This window comes from Rhipicephalus sanguineus, chromosome 1, assembly GCF_013339695.2.
Source record: "Rhipicephalus sanguineus isolate Rsan-2018 chromosome 1, BIME_Rsan_1.4, whole genome shotgun sequence".
Lineage (NCBI taxonomy): Eukaryota > Metazoa > Arthropoda > Arachnida > Ixodida > Ixodidae > Rhipicephalus > Rhipicephalus sanguineus.
In genome coordinates this window covers 3,140,208-3,162,659 of record NC_051176.1, presented here as the reverse complement: position 1 = coordinate 3,162,659, position 22,452 = coordinate 3,140,208, and positions in this window count along the sequence as shown.

The window sequence follows — 22,452 nt, the reverse complement described above, 5'->3', positions numbered from 1 at the left end:
TTCGTCGCGTGAATTTTTGCGCGGGTTTCGCCTTGAATCGTGAAGGCGCGCGAGCGAACACGATAAGGAAGGGGAGAAAAACGAGAACCGGTGCGGCAAACGAACACGGAAGAGGGCGCGCAGCTGCAACTTTAACTCAGTTTCAAATCGCTCGCTGAGCGAGAGCCAATCAGTTCAAACCAGGGAGCGCGCAGGCGCACTGACGTTTAAGCCGTTCAGGCAGTTGAGGCATTTGAGGGTCGTTGTAGAAGCTCTCGAAGCGCAGTGTGTAATGCAGAAATAAGTTTGTTGCGCGCATGTATTTTTACCGCGTTGATTAATATTACGTGCCGGTATCGTCGCTGGAAGTCGTGGAATGGACACGTACTTACACCGCGTGTCGGGACGGACGCATCGTTGTTTGACATGGAATCGTTGACGGCCATGTGTTGTCGTAGCCCCAACGAGCGCGAAGCTTTGAACAAGATCACAAGCGCGCGCCTTTTGACGAGACACGCCACAGCGAATATCGCACTTCGGTGAGTTCAAGAACGTTGCCAAATCGCGTGACTGTGCATGACGACATTGTGTAGGTAAGATTGCCCAAGCGGCGGGCTGCCATAACAGAGATGGTGTGCAAGAGGAAGTGTTTGGTACGAAAGTATGCGTTTTACTAGTGTCTCTGCCTTCTGTGGTGTTTGTTATACACTTCCGCGGAGCCGTTGCCGTGTGCGTCGATTACAGCTAAAAATTCGGCAGATCCCACGTATTGTGGGAATCGATGTTATGCGAAGCATTCGCGGGATGGTGGCTGTGGCATAATTCTTCACATTGAGGCAAACGTTACGGAATGACGCTAGAGAAATGTGGAAGTGGTATACGCACACTCATATGTTGAAGAGTCGCATATGTATTATATAACCAGCATAGGCGTGCGCAGGGTTTCCCTTTAGGGGGGGGGGGATGCGAAGGTTCATCGCGGCGCCACTTCTCCCTATTAGGTCAATATATGGGGCAGACAGCGCCCCCTCATCTTAGATGACTAGGGGGGCGGCCGCCCCCCTGCCCCTCTTCTGCGCACGCCTATGATAACCAGTTGTTTACAGTTGCGTAACAATTCCAACAACAATATGGGTGTTACCAACAGACGCGGTAAGCTTATATGCAGTGCTTATATTCTTCAATACTGGATAGCGCGAATCCGAACAGAACAAAGAAGGAACACAGATGCACAGGACTGGCGTTACTCGCAACGCGCCTCCATCGGGCCTGTGTACTTTGATTTAGGTGCGAGCTAAAGAACCCAGGCGGTCGAAATTTTTGGAGCCCTCCACTACAGCGCCCCTCAAATCGACGAATATGGACGGGCTGGAGCGCATAGGCTACACATTCACAAATGTTGACAGGCAATTCGCCGTTGTCTCTATGGTGAAAAGTGTGCAATAAGTGCATATGGGAGTGAAACGGGGAGCGTAACCCGAGAGCATGCTAAGGGCATGGTAGCGTGCGGTTGAATGGAAGAACGATAGGCGTAACATCGGCACAAAGTAAACAGCAGTTGCCGATATTCTAGTTAAAGGGACCCTGAAACGGCTTTTGACAGCGTTTAGGCTTCAGTTGAGCTCCTTCGAGAGCGCTTCGCAGCGTGCGTCGTCGGGCAACGGAGACGAAGCGCGGAGTGGATGACATGTGCTCCGCCTGGTGCCACCAAAATAACCGCCGTTCTTATTGTATTATCCTTCACAATCTGCTAAAGCATGCGGACAAACAAAAAAAAAAGGCACAGTTTCACCGCAACGGCGAAGCAATGAATGCGATAGCAACAGATTGGAATGTAAAACGAAAGACGGCAAGCAGCTCGAAATTTCCAGCGCTTCACTCAAGCGCAAAGGACGCACGAAAAGAACACATACAGGCCGAGCGCGAACTAACAACTGTCACAGTTATTATTTCTGTTTAGAACAGCGTGCTCGGTTCGCAAACGCGGCCGCTGCAGCGAGCGAAGGGACCCTCGTACGCTCTAACTTCAGCGCGGACATCGCGGTGAAAGCACAAAATATACAAGCCCCCCCCCCTCCCTCCACAAGATAAGCGCGCGACCACGCCATGTTAGGCGAATGGCACGAAGGCGCGCGCGCATCGCTACGAGGGGGACGATGATCTTTAAAGCGCGCCCCTCGCGCACTTCGCGCCATCTCGCTGGTGAGCAAGAAAGCACGCTGAAGTAAATGGTGTACATAAATAGCTCGCCGTTAGCATGATCAAAGACGGTACTCTTCTTGGCCTAGACGTCTAACGCCACGCGCTGCGGAGCGAGGCGTCGCCCGTACGATTCCGTGCGTCGGAAAGTTTTTTTTCTGAATTATTTTTCTTTGTGGCTTTATATATATATATAAACAATAAAGTGCTAACAAAGGACCCGGAAGTAAAAGTTCAAAAAAAATCAAGCACGTAGGAAAAATTGTTCAGTAAAGGACTGACGTTTCGGCCGCGGGACCGGCCTTCGTCGGAGTGACGGGGACGATGATCTTTAAAGCTGGCTGACATCTGCTTGCTGGCTGACTTAATGACATTGTAGAGGCAGTCCATGTTCAACAACAGGAGCTTTGTTCTACTAACAAAGCTTTGAAAAATGAGAACGGGACTCTAAAAAAAAAGGTGGCTGACCTGGAGCAGTACACTCGGCTGAATAACGTCGAGATCAAGGGAGTGCCCTCTTCCCAAGGGGAGGACTGTGTTGCCATAGTGCAGTCAATTAGTAACAAAATCGATTGTCCTGTATCAGGCACTGATCTTGACGCTGTTCACATAGTGCCAGCTAAGTTTGGACAACAGAATATCGTGGCCCGTTTCTGCTCACGAGAGCAAAAAAATGAGCTTGTTAGGAAAGCACGCAAAGCTCGCTTGAATACACGTGCTCTTGGGTTTTCTGGAGAGGGCACTCATGCTGTCTTTGTTAATGATCACCTCTCGCCGGATAAGAAGAAGCTTTTTGCTAAAGCACTTGTTCTCAAAAAAGAGAAACAGTGGGTGTTTCTTTGAACTGATAACTGTCAGATAAAAGCAAGGAACTCTACTGACACCAGGGTGTTTCGCATGAAATCAGAGCTCGACCTGTTAGCTCCTAGATATATTTTACTTTTCCAGTTGTACCGTCTATCCAATCGCAGGATGGCGTATATTTCGCCGTCTGAACTCTCATCACGGCTGTCTCAACCATGTAGGGCGTTTGTTCACTTTAACGCTCGAAGTATAAGAAAAAATTATGATAATATTACCACATTGTTGTCAGCCATTGGTCACCAGTTCTCTATCATCTGCATCAGTGAAACGTGGCTATGTAAATATGACCGGGACCTGTTTAAGTTTCCTTCCTAATCCTCTGAATACTGTCATGGAAGCGACGATGCACATGGCGGAGCAGCTGTTTTTATATCATCATGCCTTCACTATCAGGCGACTGGACTGGCACTAAATATTCCTGGTTGCGAATCCTTGTGGATCGAACTTCATGAACCACATTTTTCCCAAGATAGTGAGAATTTAGTGGCTGCCTGCACCTATCGCTCACCGTCATCATCTGTCGTGGAGTTCTGCCTAGCTTTAGGAGAGGTGTTGAAAGCTCTGTCATTCGAAGGGAAGCGGGCGATTTTTTAGGAGATATGAATATCAATCTTCTTGATGAGACCAACGCAAAGGTTTCCCAATACATTTCCTGCTTCAGTGGGTATGGCTATGAGTGCCTCATAACTGCACCCACTCGTGTTCCACTTCATGGCAATGGCACTATTATAGATCACATTTTGTCTAACCTAATTAGTCCTCCTGAAGCAGCTGTCATCGAGGTGCCTGTCAAAGATCATTATCCTATTTAGCAAGCATAGGCATTTCCAGTAACAATAAAACAAGTCGACGTTTCAAGAACAACCTAAATACTGCATCATTCATTAACATCATCGAGCAGTGTGATTGGTCGTCAGTTAAGAAGTGCAAAAATGTTGAAATAGCCTATCAACAGCTTTCCTCTATCATTTCAAATGCAGTCACGGCCGCTTCAACATTAATAGTAAGCAGGAAAAAGTACCTTGTCCCAATTATTCCGTGGTTGACACCTAACCTTTTAAAATGTCTGCGGAAAAAGGATAACTTATACAAAGAGACGAAACAGTCCCCTTTCAATGTTTACCTGCAAAAGCGCTATAAAGAATACTCAAACACATTAGGAAAGTTACTTAAAGCCGCTAAATTAAAGTACTTCGAAGATAAAATAAAGCGAGCCGGAAATGACGTTAAGCAGCAGTGGAAAGCTGTAAACTATTTTATTGGCAGGACCATGGTACATTCAGATATAACCTTGATTCACTCAGAAAATCGTGTGATCGAAAACCCATCTGATATCGCGAACTCTTTTAATGACTCACTCGGCATTGATATTTCTCAGTCGGACAGCACCCCTCGAATACACTTGTTCACGATTACCACATTCATTCTTTCTTTATCCGACGTCACCCGAAGTGTTCACCGTTATTAATAGTATTAGGAATACAAGCGCTGGTCTCGATAAGTTCTTTGCTACCGACATGAAATTGATTGCTCATTTAATCTGCGATGCATTATGTTACATTATAAATCTTGTATTTGAAACTGGATTTTTCCCGACAGCCCTGAAAAAAGCAAAAATTATTCCCGTCTTTAAAAAAGGCGACAAGCGTTTAATCTCCAATTACCGGCCTATAGCAATTATCTCATTCTTTAGTAAAGTCATCGAAAAGCTTTTTGCGGGACGTTTAAGGTGTTATCTAGATAAGTTCCACATTCTTTCTAATAAGCAGTTTGGTTTCAGGCCCGGTTACTCAACTGAACTAGGCATGATATCGCAAAAATTAAATGAAATTGAAAAATGAAATTAAATCTGCTATTGACAGCGGTTGTGTTGTTGGAGGCGTTTTTCTTGACCTTTTAAAACCATTTGATTATATTTCACACGATATTTTATTTCAGAAACTAGAGTCAATTGGTGTATCTGGCGTCCCACTAGAACTAATTCGTAGCTATCTGCGTGATCGAGAACAGTTGGTATATGTGTCCGGTACCTTTTCCAACCCTAAATCCATTAACATCGGTGTTCCGCAGGGTTCAATTTTGGGCCAGCTTTCTTTTTTAATTTAGATCAACGATCTTCCTCATTGTCTAGCACATTCGTCCTGTATACTCTATGCGGACGATACCACTATAATAACTACAGATAAAGAGGTTGACTCGATGTTGTTTTAACTAAATACCGACCTGAAAAATATCGTTAAATGATTCAATAAGAATAAATTAAATATAAAGTCCAGAAAGTCAAACTTCGTTGTATTTTCGTCACCTAATCGAGTTTTACCTAGGAACCCCTCTGTCTACGTAAGCGATACTCAAATTCACTCTACCTCTAGTACAATGTTTCTCGGGGTCGAACTTGATGAACATTTAAAATTTAATTCACATGTGTTGCAGCTTACGCGGAAAGCCGCATATGCCATTCGAATCTTGCTAAAAGTTCGCCGCTTCTGTCGTTTTGAAATATCGTTGTCACTTTACTACGATTTCTTTCACAGCAACACAATCTATTGCATTTCATCATGGGGAAATACGTATGCCACTCATTTATCAGCCATCCAACATCTTCAAAACCAAGCATTGAGAATAATGACGTTCAGTAGCTTCATGTCCAATGCATCATCCTTACTCTGTTCACATGGAATTTTATCAATTCAGAAGCTGGCCAAACATTTTCTCGGCATTCTTATCTACAAATATGTGAATGGAAAACTTCCCATTCCTTTACTACACTCAAGTCAGTTTTCTCAGGCGTCATCGACTCGTTTTGCAAAGGTTAATAACTTCCTTCTACCCAAACTCAGGACTAATTTCCTTTTTTTTTTCGTTCCATACTTACAATGTCGTTTCCCTCTTGTTATTATAATTTGTACTTCAAATGCCCCTCCTGCTTGGGCCCTTACCTGGGCCTGCAGTATGTCATAAATAAAATAAAATAAATAATTATGGCAAGTTTACCATAAAATTTTCGTCTGTGTCCTTGTGGAATTCTTTACCTTTGGAGATCAAAAATAGATCCCTCCAAATGTTTTAAAAAGGCTTGCGTTCGCACTTATTAAATTCATAGTGCTTGATATTATACAGAGTGAATGTTATTGCATTTTTGTGTTAGTTTTTTCGTGCTTATCTACACATTTTGTATTACTTATGTTCGCTATTTCGTGCTTCTCTGTACATTTTGTATATCTTAATTTTTCTATCCTAACCACTGTTTTCTATTGCGTTGTAGCTCTGATGAATGATTTTATAGGAGGTCTCACTCACAGTCTCGCGACTTTGAGACCTCCTTCTGTATTTGTATATAACACATGCAATTTATCACTTGTATTTCAATTATAAATAAATAAAGTTCAACCCTGTGTCATACGAATCTGTATATCACAAAAGTGAAACGTGTCTTCACAGACGTAGTTGAGCGTTTGTTGTGCATTGTTTCGCCACACGGGCGAAGGAATTAATGTTATAGCAAGAAATTGTAATTGCGCGCGAAGAACGGCAAGCAACTCGAAACTTGCGACGCGCTGCTCAAGCAGAAAGGACGCAAGGAAAGAACATACACAGGATGAGCGCGAAGTAACAACTGTCAAAGCTCGACAGTTAAAGCGCGCTGCTCAAACAAGAGAGAACGCACGAAACGAACGCACAAGCATACACAAGATGAGCGCGAACTAACTGTCGCAGTTGAAATTTGTGTGTGAGCAGCGCGCTCCTTTCTCAAAAGCAGCCGCTACAGTGAGCCAAGTAACTTTCTTGCTCTCTGTAACTTCAACGCAAATTTGCGGTGAGAGCAGAAGACGTACAAACCACCACCGTCACGAGATAAGCGCGCGTGCACGGGCGACCACGCCCTGTAGAGGCGCGCACTCATCGCAACGCGCGGGGCGAGGACCTTTAAAGCGCACCCTTCGATACCTTCGCGCGATCCCGCTAGTGATAACGAACACACTCTGAAGTGCCACCGGTCTCTGAGTACCGCCAACGATAAATGGTATAAGTATGTTGAAGAACGTGCCATCTTTTGCGGAGTCGTTTCGCGCCGGGCACTGCGGAGCGAGAGGTCGTAAGTTCGACTCCTGGTGACGGAACATTTTCTTCTTTTTTTTCTTTGCCATCTGTTAATGTATATTTTACAACGTCATATCCGTGACGGAAATACGTCAGGGGAGCAGTGGCGGACCCCGGCATAAGAAACTTTTGTGTGAAAGGATAACTTGTCAGTAGCGCAGCCTATTAGACGTGGTGAGGTAAAACATTTGCTGAGAGCCCCCGCGGTGCTCACTGATGAATACCGCTGCTGAGCACGAAATAGCCCGTTAGATTTCGGCTAGCGAGCTCATTTCGATAATGCCAACACGAAAAGCACTTGTGTACGTTCGTGATGAGAAAAAGTAAACTCCAGGGGCGAGCCAGAACATATGACGCACGTGGCAGTCCGGTTAAATTGTGAGCTGCCGGGAATCTTCACCGCGCACACAAATCTAAACAGAAGGCCTGTCTTTTCCGCAATTCGCCTCCATCTAAATGCGACTGCCGTTGCCATGAACCGCCCCGCCACGGTGGTCTAGTGCTTATGGCGCTCGGCTGCTGACCCGAAGGTCGTGGGATCAAATCCCGGCCGCGGCGGCTGCATTTTCGATGGAGGCGAAAATGTGTGAGGCCCGTGTACTTAGATTTAGGTGCACGTTAAAGAACCCCAGGTGGTCAAAATTTCCGGAGCCCTCCACTACGGCGTCTCTCATAATCATATCGTGGTTTTGGGACGTTAAACCCCAAATATTATTATTATTATAGTTGCCATGAACCGAACACGTGCCCTCGAGTTAGCACCTTAGCCGCTACGCTACGGTTACGGTTGATGAGAAGTGGTCAAAGAATGAGAGATGTCGCTGGCGCCAACGTTTTGGTAAAAAGGCTCTTCTTCGCTAGGGTTTCCTTAAGTGACGTGCACCCCAGATGGGAAAAAAGATTGTTGATCCCTCTGTCATAGGAATCGGTGTAACACGAAAGTGAAACGTATCGTCACAGAAGTAGTTGGTTGCTTTATTGCATTGTTATATCAGAGCTTGTAATAATGTCTATTGTTGTTTGGCAGCTGTAGCACCGCCTGATGTGGACGCACTCACGCTGACTCCTAGTGGCACATCTCCGTACCGACGACTAACGCCCATGATCATGATTTAACCCTTGCGGTAGCTGAAGTTATTAAACTATACGCGGAGACCGCATATGGGGTGAATCCCGGCACAAATATCGCATCAACAAGCACATAATAAACGCTGATACTCCATATGCAATCCTCCAAAGCATCGTGAAACGCGAATGCTACGTGCGTCGTGTCTTCCCTCTAGCCTGGCAGTTAATTCTCACAGGGCGAACGGGGAACGCGGTGCGATGGCCAGGCGAGCGTCGGAGAGCTATTTTTCGATATGAATGGATGCTATGAGCGGGGCTTGGGCTAAAGCCACCACCTCGCGGTGTGTTAAACGAAATTACACTTCTATCGAAAACGCACCGAGTAGGACGGTCACAGCAACGGCGCGTTTTCGGGAGCTTGCTCCTTATGCTCGTGCCTTGTCCGCTGTCGGCGGCGTGTACATTAGTTCTCATTGGTCCCGCCGGAGAGGCGCAGCTGCGCTCTCTCCGGTGATTTCAAGAATGCTCACTAAATGGCGCGCCGCCGCTCAAGGCGGCGCACACCACGCTCGGCGCATGCGCTAGTTAGATAGGTGAGCACTAGAGGCCCGCGCCTCTCGTTTGGCGTTCGCGTTTGGCGCGCTTCTTTTCTCTTCGCCGGGCGCTCACTCAGTGAACACTCTTCGCTGCCGCTCCGCAGCATGAACACCCCAGCCAAAGCAGCCCGGGAGGCCGAAGCGAAGATGGCTAATGTATATATAACAACGTTGTCACGTCCATATATGATGGTAGAGGAATGTGTACGGAGGATTCGCGGGTTACCCGATGATCTCCGAGCAAGCTCCTCTAACATCATTCACTTCGTGGATATGGCGGTGATTTTTTAGATGCGAAAGCATCTTATGCTCGGGGCAATGTGTCTGTTCTGCCCAGAGCATGAGTTCTCTCTGTCCGCCACAGCTGTGCGCTCGCTCCCGTTGCACTCTCCTTCACAACGGCGCTATGGACGCTCGCGAAGCTGAACGTAAACGGCAACGCCGGCAAGCGTTGCACTCTCCTTCGCAACGGCGCTATGGACGCTCGCGAAGCTGAACGTAAACGGCAACGCCGGCAAGCGAATCTCGAAGCTGCGATGCTGCGAAAGCGCGCGTTCGCTGTGCTTCCGTCATTCTATCTCTGTGCAACGGTGTGCGAAACGCCATGAACAATGTCAACGTCGGCGCTAGTTGCAGCGGCAGCGCCACCGCCGCGGAGCAGAGGAAGGCTCGGGAAGCCGAACGTAAACGTCAGCGTCGGCAAGCGGTAATTCAAACGCCTCGACAACGACCGTCTCATACGGCAACTCGATGCGCACCTCCCGCGATGCTTTCGCATCCCACCATGGTTGCCCGTAGGGGGAGTGATGTGCAATTTTTTGTTTTGTTTTTCGAGCCTGGTGGCGCAATGTCACCACCGCGTTATAAAGGGGACGCTCATAGCATCCATCCACCCATCCATGCAAGAGCACTGCGAGAGGAAAGTGTGAAAGATAACGGAGGTCAGATGAACGCGCCTTTTTATGTGCTTGGCGGTAGCTCAGCGCGCTAAACGTCCGCCAGCCATTGTCGCGGACCGAGAGATTATGGGTTCGACACCTGTCAGCGGTTTTTCTTTATAGCTTTTTCTTTGCCATTTGATGGCGTTCATTTTCCTGACGTATTTCCGTGACGGAAATGCGTCATGAAAATCTTGGTAGACCCGGGCATGAAACACTTTCGCGTTAAAATTATTCAGGGCTGCGGTGTTCCTGGTTATCGAGACGCTTTTTCTTTCTCTCACGCAAAAATATAATTGTGATGTAGAGTGAAATAAGTAAGTCAGATAGGTCCCTCGTTTTTGCTTCTGAGAGGAGTTTTCTTTAACCATTGTCCCTGATTGAAAGACAGCAAACTTAGCGGACAGATTTCTAATTGAGCTTACAGATATAGACAATGCAGCTGAGTAACTTCATCGGAGATCCGTAGTGGACATAGTTTGGCGTAACCAGCCACGTTCAGAGGGGATATATTCTTCTCGTGGTCAGCTTTATATTTGTGTACTCTTTCATGTATTTGTTTACAATGAACGCTATATCACACACATCTTTATATCTGTTACGTTTCATCAAATAATACGGTAACGTAGCGATAAGTAATACTTCCAAGTAATGTCTTCGCTAAATGAAGCTTTACACGACATTTCGTTACGTTTCTAACAGAACGCTTGGCGCTCGAGTTACCTCCATAATTTTGCAGTATTCTTATACCCATGGAATCGCAGTTTCTACCTGAAAGGTTGAAGGCGGAGATTTACTTTCAAAGGCGAGAATACGCACCGTCAAAGTTTGACCGTGACACAGTCTGCATTGCGACGCACGAGTAGAGTGACATTTGATGGGAGACTCTCTTGCCCCACGACAGGCGACTGAGCAAAGGGATCGCACGTGAAGGCGTTTATAGGACACTTGTGCGGGCTTTGCTGTTGTAAACAGAACACGTGTTGTGATGTAAACGGAAAGACATTCCACTCTTTGCCGTCTTTTCTATGCTCGTGTTCATGCTCGTCTTCATTCAAGAAAAAAGAAGCTCTCGTGCTTAGCACATTGACTATAGGAATCAAACACCCACCGCCAATACGACACTTAACAATAGTAGGCTCGGGCTTCCGCACTGCGTCCTGTTCATGCAAAACATAACAGCGGAATAAGAGAAGAGCATACCTGACCGCCCGCGATGGCAGGTAGTCCCGTGAATAAATGCGCGGTATGCTGCGCGGGCAATGAGGGCGCGAATGTTGTGGTGGCTCTCTTTGTGATTTTCGGGAGAAACTGGTTTCGCCGCTGGAAAGGGGGGAGCGCTTCCTCCGACGGCCACTACGTGCGTCGTTTGCTTGAGCACTGAATGAAGCTGCCTTTGCCTACTATAAAAAAAGGCGCGTGCAAGGGCAATGAGTCTTGCGTGCTTTCCTTTAGCGCAGGAAAATGAAATACGCGCTGTACCCATTCCAAGTGCGGAAAATCGAACCTGCTCTTCGCGTATTTTCGTTCTACCGGTGCCGCCTTTCCGCCTACGCCAGCTCGCAAGTCGACGGCAGGCCGGTATGGGCCATTCTGTTGCACGCGAATATTTTTGCGTCCCTTCAGGAGCTGCTTGCAAAATTGCGCTCCAAGGAGCAGCATTCATGCATGTGCGTATGCTTTGCAGGCCGTGCAAGTAATATTATTTTGATCAGCCACAGCGCCATTATGGATGGCGTCATACCTGCTGAGATTTCTTGAATACACGAGCGTTCTCGCTGCTCCTTTTCCACGGAAGAATGTGCTTCCAGATTTCACAGACGCTATTCCATGTTACCAGCTAATTTGTACTAATTTCAGATGCAATTTCAAACGTTGTCTAAAATAGGAACTCTGAGGAATATGCGAATAGTAACAGGCTTCCCGGTGAGTTATTATTCACAGAGTTGTCGTCATATCCTCTGACATCGTCATTTTTCCTCAGAAAGTCCTGTTTTAACACCAGGCAACCGTCTTGAAACTTTCGCTGAATGTTATATTAACCGTACTGCGGTAACAATTCGGCATATTGCGGAATTCATTGAATCACGTAATGACCTATTAGTCCGTCTTCGGACATGGGCTTAGGAACAACTCTAGGCCGACAGACTTGGCTCGTCAAATCGCTCATACTAAAGAAGCAATTAGGTGCCCTTTGGTATGTTTCTTTTGTGCGATTTCTTCGCTGCAGTTCTTGTCAATCACTTGGCAAGTACAGTTTTATTACAGCAATGGTGAAGTAATACGCTGAATTTTGAGCTTTATCAAGAAACTATCGCAGCTTGTTGTTTCAACTCGGTCTTTCAGATTTGGTGCTTCAAGAAGGGTCGCTACTTGGCCCTTACACTTTCAGCTTACATCATTTACCAACCTTGCGGCACCCGAATTTTCGCTGGCAAGATTGTTTTACATTATTAACCTAAGCCTGCAGACGACAGCAAAGCTCTTATTGATTACTTTATCCATGTACGCCTGTTCGAGCCTTGGCAGATGACCACAAATTTCTCAAAGCTGTAAAAACTTCTCACTCTCTTGCTGCTGCTTTTCTTTAGGCATCTTTCGCACTGGAAAAGATTAGGTGCCATTTTTGTCAGAATAATTTTGTGTGCCGTCATCCTTTGAACCGTGAGAAAAGAAGACTGGATATTTGCGTCGGCCACTCGAGTAGCCCGCCGAAGAGCGGGAGAACAGGCCTGGGCAACTTCGAGATTTGGCTGAGCTGTCTTTTCCACCAAGCGGGTTCCGGACAACTTTCAAAGGAAAAGTGCTTTAGTATAAAACATTTATAGGTCTGATTTCGGAAAACTCGTGAAAAGTTGGACGGAAGATAGCAGGTAATACATAGGACCAAGTCGTCCACACTCATAAAACCCCTTTGGGGGATTCTTTTTGTTCCGGAGATTTCACCTCAGGAAAGTGAAAATGTTATTGTACTAGCTTTAACATTCTCTCAGTGGCTGCCGATTCATTGGTGCACATGTGTGACTAAGCCATTTTTGTGTGCTCAACTATTTGTTCTCACTCGTTTTTTGCGGTGCAAATTCTATTTCCCATAGTTTTTTTTCATTCCCAACAGCCATTTTATTTTTTCTTGTATCGCAAACTTGTTTCCTCCACAGACTGAACGACCGGATGCAGTCAGCGTGCGTCATGGGAGCCCTCACCCCCGGCAGCCTCGAGTGTCACGTTTCATTCGCCGAGAACATATGAAAGTCCACACTGTTAAAAGCTCAAACACCAACTCAAACGTAAGAGGTACTTTATCCTGCAGCACTCAAGTACATCAACTTGAATTTCGCCGTAACAATTGAGACATGCTGCAGCACAGGTGTGCGTCGGAGACAAGATGGGGCAAAAAGTGCAATGGAATGCCCATTTGAAAAGTTCGAGGCCCCGTCACTAGAACTAGTGTATAAGTAGTTTCCGATGACACTGAGCTCAAAACATTGTCATCCAAAACACATAATATTGCGACGCCCGCATCCGTTCAATGCACCAAAACGCCAACTGGCCAACACACGCCCTTAGTAAACAGACCTGAACGGAATTCGGAGCAACTTGTTACGTCGCGGTCTCACTTTTGATAACTTGTGCGAAAAATAAGTTAAATTAAATTCAAAGCGCTTTAAGCGTATGCTATATAAGTACAATGAAGCGGCGCATCAGCAAGAGCAGTATTGATACAACGTGGTAAACATCATTCTACCTCTGCTAACGTCATCACCACGGTGCAAATGAACATCGAGGTAGTCCTATAATGAGAACAGCTTTCGGGTCATGTTCTGTAATATATCGTGCGAAAGTGCGGGACAGTCGAGTCTTCTTAGAGAGCGAATCCGCTTTCGCTCCTCTGCGCGTAATAGAAATGTTCCCCTCTTGGAAGCGACGTCTGTGCGCCCTTGTAGACGACAAGGCAAGATAAATGTTTGCTGCCTGATCGGAGCGGTGTGTGCAATTGTACATCACAGGGGTTTGCAATAAGGACACTTTTTTGGGGAAGAAACGTTACATGTGCGCAAAAAACTTGATAGAGGAACGAGACGTTGAAATTGCACATTGGGGGCATCAAGAAATGGACTTTATGTATCGTTCAGAAAAGGTTTCGCAGGGAAAATCGCTACAGCAATATCGTCAAACACCTCTTCCAGATTGCAAAATGGGGCGTCATCATTGCGTGCACTGCTTGACAGAGCATGCACAAACAGGAGCACGAATATGTGCTCCTATTTAGGCTTGCTGTGAGTCGGACATTTTTGAAAGATGAAGAAAGTTGGACATACCAAAAAATCATGAGTGTTCCTTATAATCTCTGGACATCATAACGGTAATTGGCCGCCTCCAGATCTCATTGTTCTTTTAACGCGAGTATGGCATAAATTTTATTATTTGGTATTATGATTGAAGTATTAATTTATTAAATAAAACAGAATATCGAGTTGAATATGAAATATTATTTATGCTACAATAAAACTCTCAAGGTCACGTTCAGTCACATCGCCAAATTAACAAAGCATCCTGTAAATTCTACGGTTGTAAATCAATGCTCATCTTCGTGATTGCACCAGCACTCACAAGTTAGATACAAGAGTATAGTAGCAAGTGGCATCGCTGCGATATGCGGAGTGAAGTGACGGAAAATCGAATGGGGAGTGGAGAACTGTGTGCTGCCGTCCTTTGTGAAAGGGAACGCTGCGCTTTGCGGCGGCGGCCTACAACCGACAGATAATGAAAGCACGCCCGCTTGGGACGTCATCTATTCGCAAACAAAATAATGAGTCATAACCGGTGGACATGCGCTGTTAGAGTACGCTTCCTCTCTGCTCGAGCAACGGGTGATGCCTGCAGCACCTCGTCCGCAGCAAACAAATCAAGCGCGGTGCGCGAGCATGGTCGAAACGTTCAGCGATACACCTTCGAAAAAGCAAACACAACAAACCATCGCCCTCGCAACTCGCGTAAGCCGAGAGACAGAGCTTCTACGTTTCGACCGTGCTCGCGCACCACGCCCGATTTGTTGGCAGCAGACGACGAGCTGCAGGCATCACCCGTTGCACCAGCAGAGAGGGAGCGTAATCTAACAGCGCTTGTCCACTCGCCATAACTCGTTATTAAAGACGATAGTCTTTCTTGGGGAACTTAAACGCAGAAATTTCGTTCTGTCTTTCTGTTTGTCTGTCTGTCACCCGATTCAGCCATCCGGCCAAAGTTGAACGACTTGCCGAACGCCCAGCCATCTTGAACTGGTGGCTAGGTTCATGCTTGTGCACATTGTCGATCAAAAAACAAACATTACGCATATCTGAGGCCCAACATCACTATGTAAGTATTAGGTGGTGTGTTCCTTTACTAGAAAATAGATAGGTACGCAATTCTAAAGACCCTAGTTTCTTAAGCTGCGCTGAAAATGTGACGCTATGCACGCCAACGAAAGCCCTCAGCCACGGAGGAAGGAAAGAACTTTCCTTCATCCGTGCCCTCTGCACAAGCTCATGTTTTGTTTGCCAATGGATGACGCCAAAAGCGGGCGTGGCTTCGTTAGCTGTCGGTTGATGGCGCTGTTGGCAGCTGCCGCAAAGCGCAGGCCACGCGCTCGCGTGTTCCCCTTCATAAAGGACGGCAGCGTACAATAGGTGGCACTATCCCAGTAAGAATACCGTCAATCTAATATAAAAACGCTTTTGTAGTACCACTATAAGCATCGCTTATACTTGTAAAGGTCGTCGTAAAACTCAACCGAGGTATTTTTTCTTCACACAAAATCAAATGCCAAATTATGAAAAAAAAAAAAAGGAAACGCAGGAATGCAGGAATCTTCGGTTTGATATACAAGTAGCCATTTGTAGAGAACGGCGCTTCGGATAATTATGAAAGTTCGCAGCATTACAAGGAAATAAGACTACATGAAGATGCGTGTAATACTGTACATTAGAGCACTGCACGGGCCCGGGCCGGCCCGAAAGCCCGGGACCGGCCCGGCCCGCGGGCCGGGCCGTCCGAAGCGCTTTCCGGCGGGCCCGAGCTGGGCTCGGGCTTGAAAGTGCGGGCCCGGGTCGGGCCCGGGCTTGAAGCCGCGGGCCCGGGCCGGGCCCGGGCTTGATGCTGCGGGCCGGGCCGGGCCGGACTCGGACCCGCTCATTAAAAGGCGTAAGTCGGGCCTTCGAGCACACGCGAATGTTATGCATTCCATGGTCTAAGGTATACTGTGCCAAGCTGAAGTGACACGTATATATATATATATATATATATATATATATATATATATATATATAATATATATATATATATATATATATAATATATATATTTACAGCACTAACAATGGGCCAGATCATGGTTGTTCCCATGGGAGGCATAACGATTTCGGTCTTTTATTCGAGGTTGACACATACGATACATTTCATTTATATTCCTTGGTATTACGTGCCAAAACCACGATATGATTACGAGGCACGCCGTAGTGGCACCGGATCAATTTCGACCACCTCGAGTTCTCTAACGTGCACCTAAAGATAAGTATATACACGGGTGTTCTTGCATTTCGCCCCCACGAAATTGCGGCCGCCGTGGCCGCGGGAATCGCACCCGCGTCCAAGGACTTAACAGCGAAACAGCTTAACCGCTGAGCTACCACCGTGGGTAATGCAACATTTCGATGCATGTACACACCGGATTTTCCGTCCGATCGCCCGCTACAAAGCGCACGGCATCATTAATAATCATCATCAACAACTAATATCCTCTAGCGGGCTCGGGTTGGGCCTGGTCATGAACAAAAGCGCCCTGGATTAGTTTAGTAATGAACGGCCGGGCCCGGGCCGGGCCGGGGCGGGGCTTAAAACGACGGGCCCGGGCCGGGGTCGGGCTGGGTACGGTCAAGTACGCCCGGGCTCGGGCTGGGTTCGGCCATGTACGCCCGGGCCGGGCCCGCGCTTGGAACCACGGGCCCGGGCCGGGCCGTAAAATCCGGCCCGTGCAGTGCTCTACTGTACATACTGTCAATTCAAAGTGCTCTTCTAAGCATGACGCAAATGTTTATGTATGCCATTCGTATTAGGCTACAAAATTTCTGTCGAAATAGCAAATTCAAGGGCACTGTCTGACCCCCATCGTCCTTTCAGTTGCGCCCACGAAGACTTGCATTCCATCCTATTTTGGCACGGCTACTGTATTGCAGGTTGCTCTTACAGTCAAGTGAACGAGAATTCATCTTTTTACGAATGCTGCTCCACCTTTCTGCAAAACTCATTCGCCATAACAAATTTCTTGTTTAAGTCCCGTGGCTGTAGCATAAAATGTTGTGCCTATTGTGGCGCCTGCTGTAAGGCTTCGTCTGCATGGCAGTTGCGTGCATTGAATTTACAAGATCATCGACTCTTGCAAAAAGCCTGCCCTCGATTTTGTTACTAGCTTGATGCCGCTGATGGATATCTCAGTCCATGCATCATTAGGGATTTATACAGAAGAATGAAGAGACAAAATTTAGGCGCGTGCTTTGGGTATAGCAGCAATCATTTCGTGTGAAACATTGAAAGAAGTCAAATTCGGAAAGGAAATTCAACCCTACTGAATAAGGATGCTGTGTAGTTGATCGCATAACAGCAACACAGGACGTCATACAACGGCTGTGTTGGCCCTATATTTAAAGATGGCTAACGAGAATAGGAAAGAAGCGGTGGACGCCTGACACTACGGTGTGCGCTCAGTGCGGCGCTGTGCCGACGGTTCGCATCGAACTCCCTGTGCAATTCACCATGGTCGGTTGGCTCTCTAAAAAGCCGCGAATGATCTCACGAATGTTTAAGCGAAACGACAGCCGTCACACAAACCGCAAAACAAAAGGCCCTAAAGGACGCGAAAGTACCCGCAACTTGGCCCCACGAACAATAGCGAAAGCAAAAGAAAGAGCTCACCGATGCCAACATCACCGATGGAACGGCCGACCGCTCTGCTCTGCAGAGGCACAGAAAAAGGCGCCTGTTTCTCCAGCGTGGTCGACCGCGTGACCAGTTCCCGCCGCTCCATCTTCCGCCGCATGACGTCACGCACTGATCGCCGACTGCGCCGTTTATAGTAGCCGCCCCCCGGTGCAGGAAGAGCCCGGATACCCGAAAAATGCAGAGCAGCTCTTCCTGGACGGGGTCCTTATCTCGACCGCTGAAGGACGCCCGAAAGGCGCATGTCGCTAACTGCGCCACGAACTGTTTTGGGCGCAGTTCGTCATAACATGTTCACGTAACGCTGACCGTCCCACATTGTATTCAATACGAGGTATTGTTTTGTTTCGCGGGTCTCATCATTCGCGAAGGGAGGCCCGCAAGCCCTGCGGTCGTTTGAGTGGTCATTGCCACGACGTTTACAACATTTATCTAAGGAACAGTTTCTGAACATAGTACTGTGTTTTACAGCAGGGACCCCTAAAAAAAGAGCATCTACGCACGGAAACTGAGCTTGGATTTTACTGAGCTTGGATTTAGCTGGAAGCCTCCAAACTTTTACGTGAAGAGGCATCGCAGCACCCGCCGCCCTCGTCTAGGACTAAATTCGCCGGATTAGTTATCTTCACAATACTGCAGGCCAGTAAGACCCAAGCAGAAGTAGAGTTATAATGCGAAAGGGGAATGGGAAACAAAAATTGCTCTCAGTATCACAACGATATTGAACAAGTGCTGTTCCAGGGTTTCACCAAAGTTCGGAAACAATATCAGGTAGACAGAAACTGTGCGTACTCGGAGTCACTAATACGTCCTTAGAAATAAATGCTTGTGAAAGCTACCGCTTCGTCCCATATCATGCATTCAAGCTAGACTTATGGACGAATAGATGCTGCTTTTAGGATCGGTTGTCAGTTTGAGAGGGACCCTAAACGTAGGCCTAAAGTGACTGGCGACTGAAAGTTAGATTGCCTTGGCTGGTGATAGCAATTAATTTAGGCCCACATAACTGATGGTCATTACCAGCAGTTTTATCGTCTATGCGTGTTTAAATAAAAAAGGAATACTCGTACTGGAGGAAAATTCCTATATCACTTTTGAGCTATTTTTCGTGGTGCGAATATGCAACTTTAGAATCAGAATCGAATACGATTAAAGCAAGAAACTGTCTTCGATTATCAAACATATGTGCATTGTTAAGAAGTTGCAAAACGGGAAGTAACAATAGGTCTTATTAGCATTTTAAAATTAGTGAGACAGCCTTTCAGTAGGCTGCCACACCATCAAGATAATTCTGGCAATATACTCATGACAAAGTGTCATGCAGGAAAATTAACTGACATGTTCACAAGGTAAGCACTCCGTACGTGCTGTAACTGTATATTCGGAAGCCAGAGAGATCTTCTAATTGAGGAGCCTTTTCTTTTTCCAAGCATTTAGACATTATAGCAAATGCTGTCTAAGAGAGCTTGTTGGAAATGAAACTGCTCCTGCCTTGTGGACCAGATGAGGCTAAAATAGAGCTCATTCGCCCTTCTCGGTTATCACAGTAAGTCCTGGCCAACTGTCGCGAACGCAGCGTAATTGCTAACTGAATGGTAGTATGAAGTATTCGCCAAGTAAAGATTTGCACTTCCTGACGTGCGATAGCGCGCGATGCCTATGCCAAGAAAAAGTTCGAAACTATGACGGGAAGCACACACAGCTCTGAATTGGCGCCAGAGTGAACGGAGGACTCCTTTAGCTGACCCAGGAGTCTCGGTTGAGAATTCCTTGCAGCTACGTTTTAATCGTAGTAAGCTTTGAACAGGTGCGTACTAGCGATGTTCACCAGTAAAAATAAGAATGAGCAGCTCACGTAAGCCGTTGTTTGTTCGAATATTTGCCTCTGTAATCGCTCTCGTGGCCGACCGTCCGGTAAAATAAGAATATACATTTTTTATATATAGAATATGCTTCGAAGAAAGAAAATATTCGATTCGTATTGCAACTTACGCACACTCCTCGTTATTATTCTTCGTAGCTTGCCTTTCTAGCCCCCTCAGCGCTGCAAGAAGCAAACAGCAAGCGCACAAGGCTATTCTTAAACACCTACACAAACAGTACAGGCAAAGCGCTGTGGAGACATTTGAACGGAACATCCGTTCAAAGTTCCGTTCATCACGGGCACCTTGCCCGATGTTAACGCGTCCTTGCAAGTGGAGCCCACCACGAATTCACTGTAGTTGCTGTTGCTGTTACTCGTCCCGAACTCTTGTTGGAGCACGCTACGCAGGTTCATCGCGCGTCTGCAGAATCTCGTTCCCCGACACCATCGCGTGATTTCTGAGAAAGCGTAAGGGGGAGGGGCCACAGCGTCTTACCCAGGCCCTTACACAGGCCCGAACGCGCTAGCGCGTGCCAGCACACATGGTTTTGTCTGCGTTACGCGAAGCTAGGACAGCATACGACAGCCCGGGCCCCTAAAGTTCTGTGCACGTATCATCATCAAGGCGGTCAAAGAACAAGAGGAAGAAGACTTCTCCTTGGCGCGAGCGCGCCCTCAAATGGCTATGCTAGGTGGTAGAAAGCGGACGCCACCGCTGGACACAGCCCCGAGCAAAAGCTGCTTCGCATCAAAATGACGCTCATGTCGTTGCACATTTGAGATTTGCCATGCAGCAGCATCAAAGCGATACGAGTGAGGTATTGTTGGCGTGTAGATTGCCTTTAATTATGTCGCAGTAACCCCACAGCAACGGAACGGGGGGTATAGTAGAATGACAGCAATAGACGTTCACTATGCGTCAATATCACTCACGTAATAAGGCTCGCTTCTGTTACGTATAATGGACTAACGCTAGAACGTTACATTTAGTAAAAGCCCACCTTTATGCAGCAATATCATTCTCCGGCGACGTAGAAGAAGCATATGTGGCGGACAAGAGCTATCTCGTTATAGCGCCTGTTTAGTTTCGGCGGGACCTATTTAGTAAACGAGGTCCTCCGTTTTCCCTCTCTCAGCTATTTCTGTTCTTGCTCAGATCCGTTATTGCCAGGAGAAGCTTGACATGCCCTGGCGAGAAATATGCTTACGCAGCGCCCAAAAACCATAGCAGCTGAAACGTTTGCATTTTTAAATCGCCTCATAGTCGGTTATTATTTCCAATACGCCGAGACACACGGATATTGAGATTCGCACGAGAAGTTAACAAAGAATCGGCCACATGCTCCTAACGGAATGGAATATTTTGCACCAGAATCGAATTGAAAAGTTGTCCATGTGAACAAACCCAGAAGAGGAAACTTCTTTTTACGATGGCCATTTTTACTATCTCGTATGATTACAGCAAGGAGAAACAGAACAAAGTAGCCAGGGTTGCCAGGCTTGGCTACTTTGAGCCAATTTGGTTACTTTTTCAGGCTGGTGGCGCTAAAAAAAGGTCTTGGCGAATTGGCTAGATTTTGGCTACTTTTTTGTTCTCTCGATCTGAGCTAAATTATCAATATCTGGTATCATTGCTGCCGCTGGCGTTCGAGTATGCGGTGTGGAAACATGGTGGCAAAGGTGTGTTTCCAGCTCCTAAAATAGAATTACGCCCTTGCATTACACAAAACCAAAGGCTTTTGTGCATGTGGCTTGAACTCGGGGAAAATTGTTAGAGGGGCATCATTTTGCAGACCACCTATCCAGCTGTACACGACGTGAAACCGTAATCGAGGGGAAGAGGACAATCGAAAGGGCTCTGCACTCATCGACACTGGAAATCGGATGCCCGTCGAACTGCTCGCGTCATTCCCTAGGATTAGGTACAAGGTTGCTATTCAGGAATATTGACTGTCCGGACTTCAATAATGCCAATAATATCTGGGGTTTATGAACCACGACATGATTATGAAGCCCGCCGTAGTAGAGGGCTGAAAATTTCGTGCTCGGACTTGGTCACCATACCAGAAATTATTGCAAAAGTGACCACATTTTATGCCTTAATTGTTGAGTTTACCGCGGCAAATTGTTGGCGGGAAACGCCATGCCGCGCACAAGACGCGCGAAGAAGCGGGCGTAAGGCGGGCTGCTCGTGAGCGCACAATAAAAAGAAGTGTTCAACCAGGGAAACACGGGCGGTCTCTATATTATTGGTGCCGAAAACCCGGGAGAAGGCCCATATCCTCCGTACCGTACCGAGGATGGACAATTTACGAAGGCCTTCGCGGTGCCACTACCCGACTTCTGTCCGAGGCCAGCGAGATCCTCCTGCAAGGCACAGTACCGTCTTCCGCCGATTTGCACAAACACATCCACGGGCTTCATGACAAAGACTCAGCTCTTGCCGAACTGGAGAAACAGATCGCCGACACCCTTGACGGTGAGGAGTTGGACGAAGAAATTATGGGCGCTCTGAATTACCATGAGAAGATCGTGAAATCCATAAGCAGTCTTCGGTCCGCGATGAACGCGCGTGCACCGGTTGGTTCTACCGTCATCGAAGCCAACCACCCGAGGCATGCGGATACAACTGACGGATCCAGCAGCTCCATGGGAGCTGCCTACTCGGACACCATCGGCCAAAGCCTCGCCGGGCACAGTGGGCCACGAGCACCGGGTTTGCGAGTCGCCTTGCCGAAACTTCAAGTGCCCGTCTTCAGCGGCGAGAACCGTGAGTGGCAGGGGTTCTGGGAGCACTACGAGGCGACCATTCACACGTACCCCGATCTCACCGGTGTCGAGAAGTTCAAGTACTTGAAGACGTACTTGAC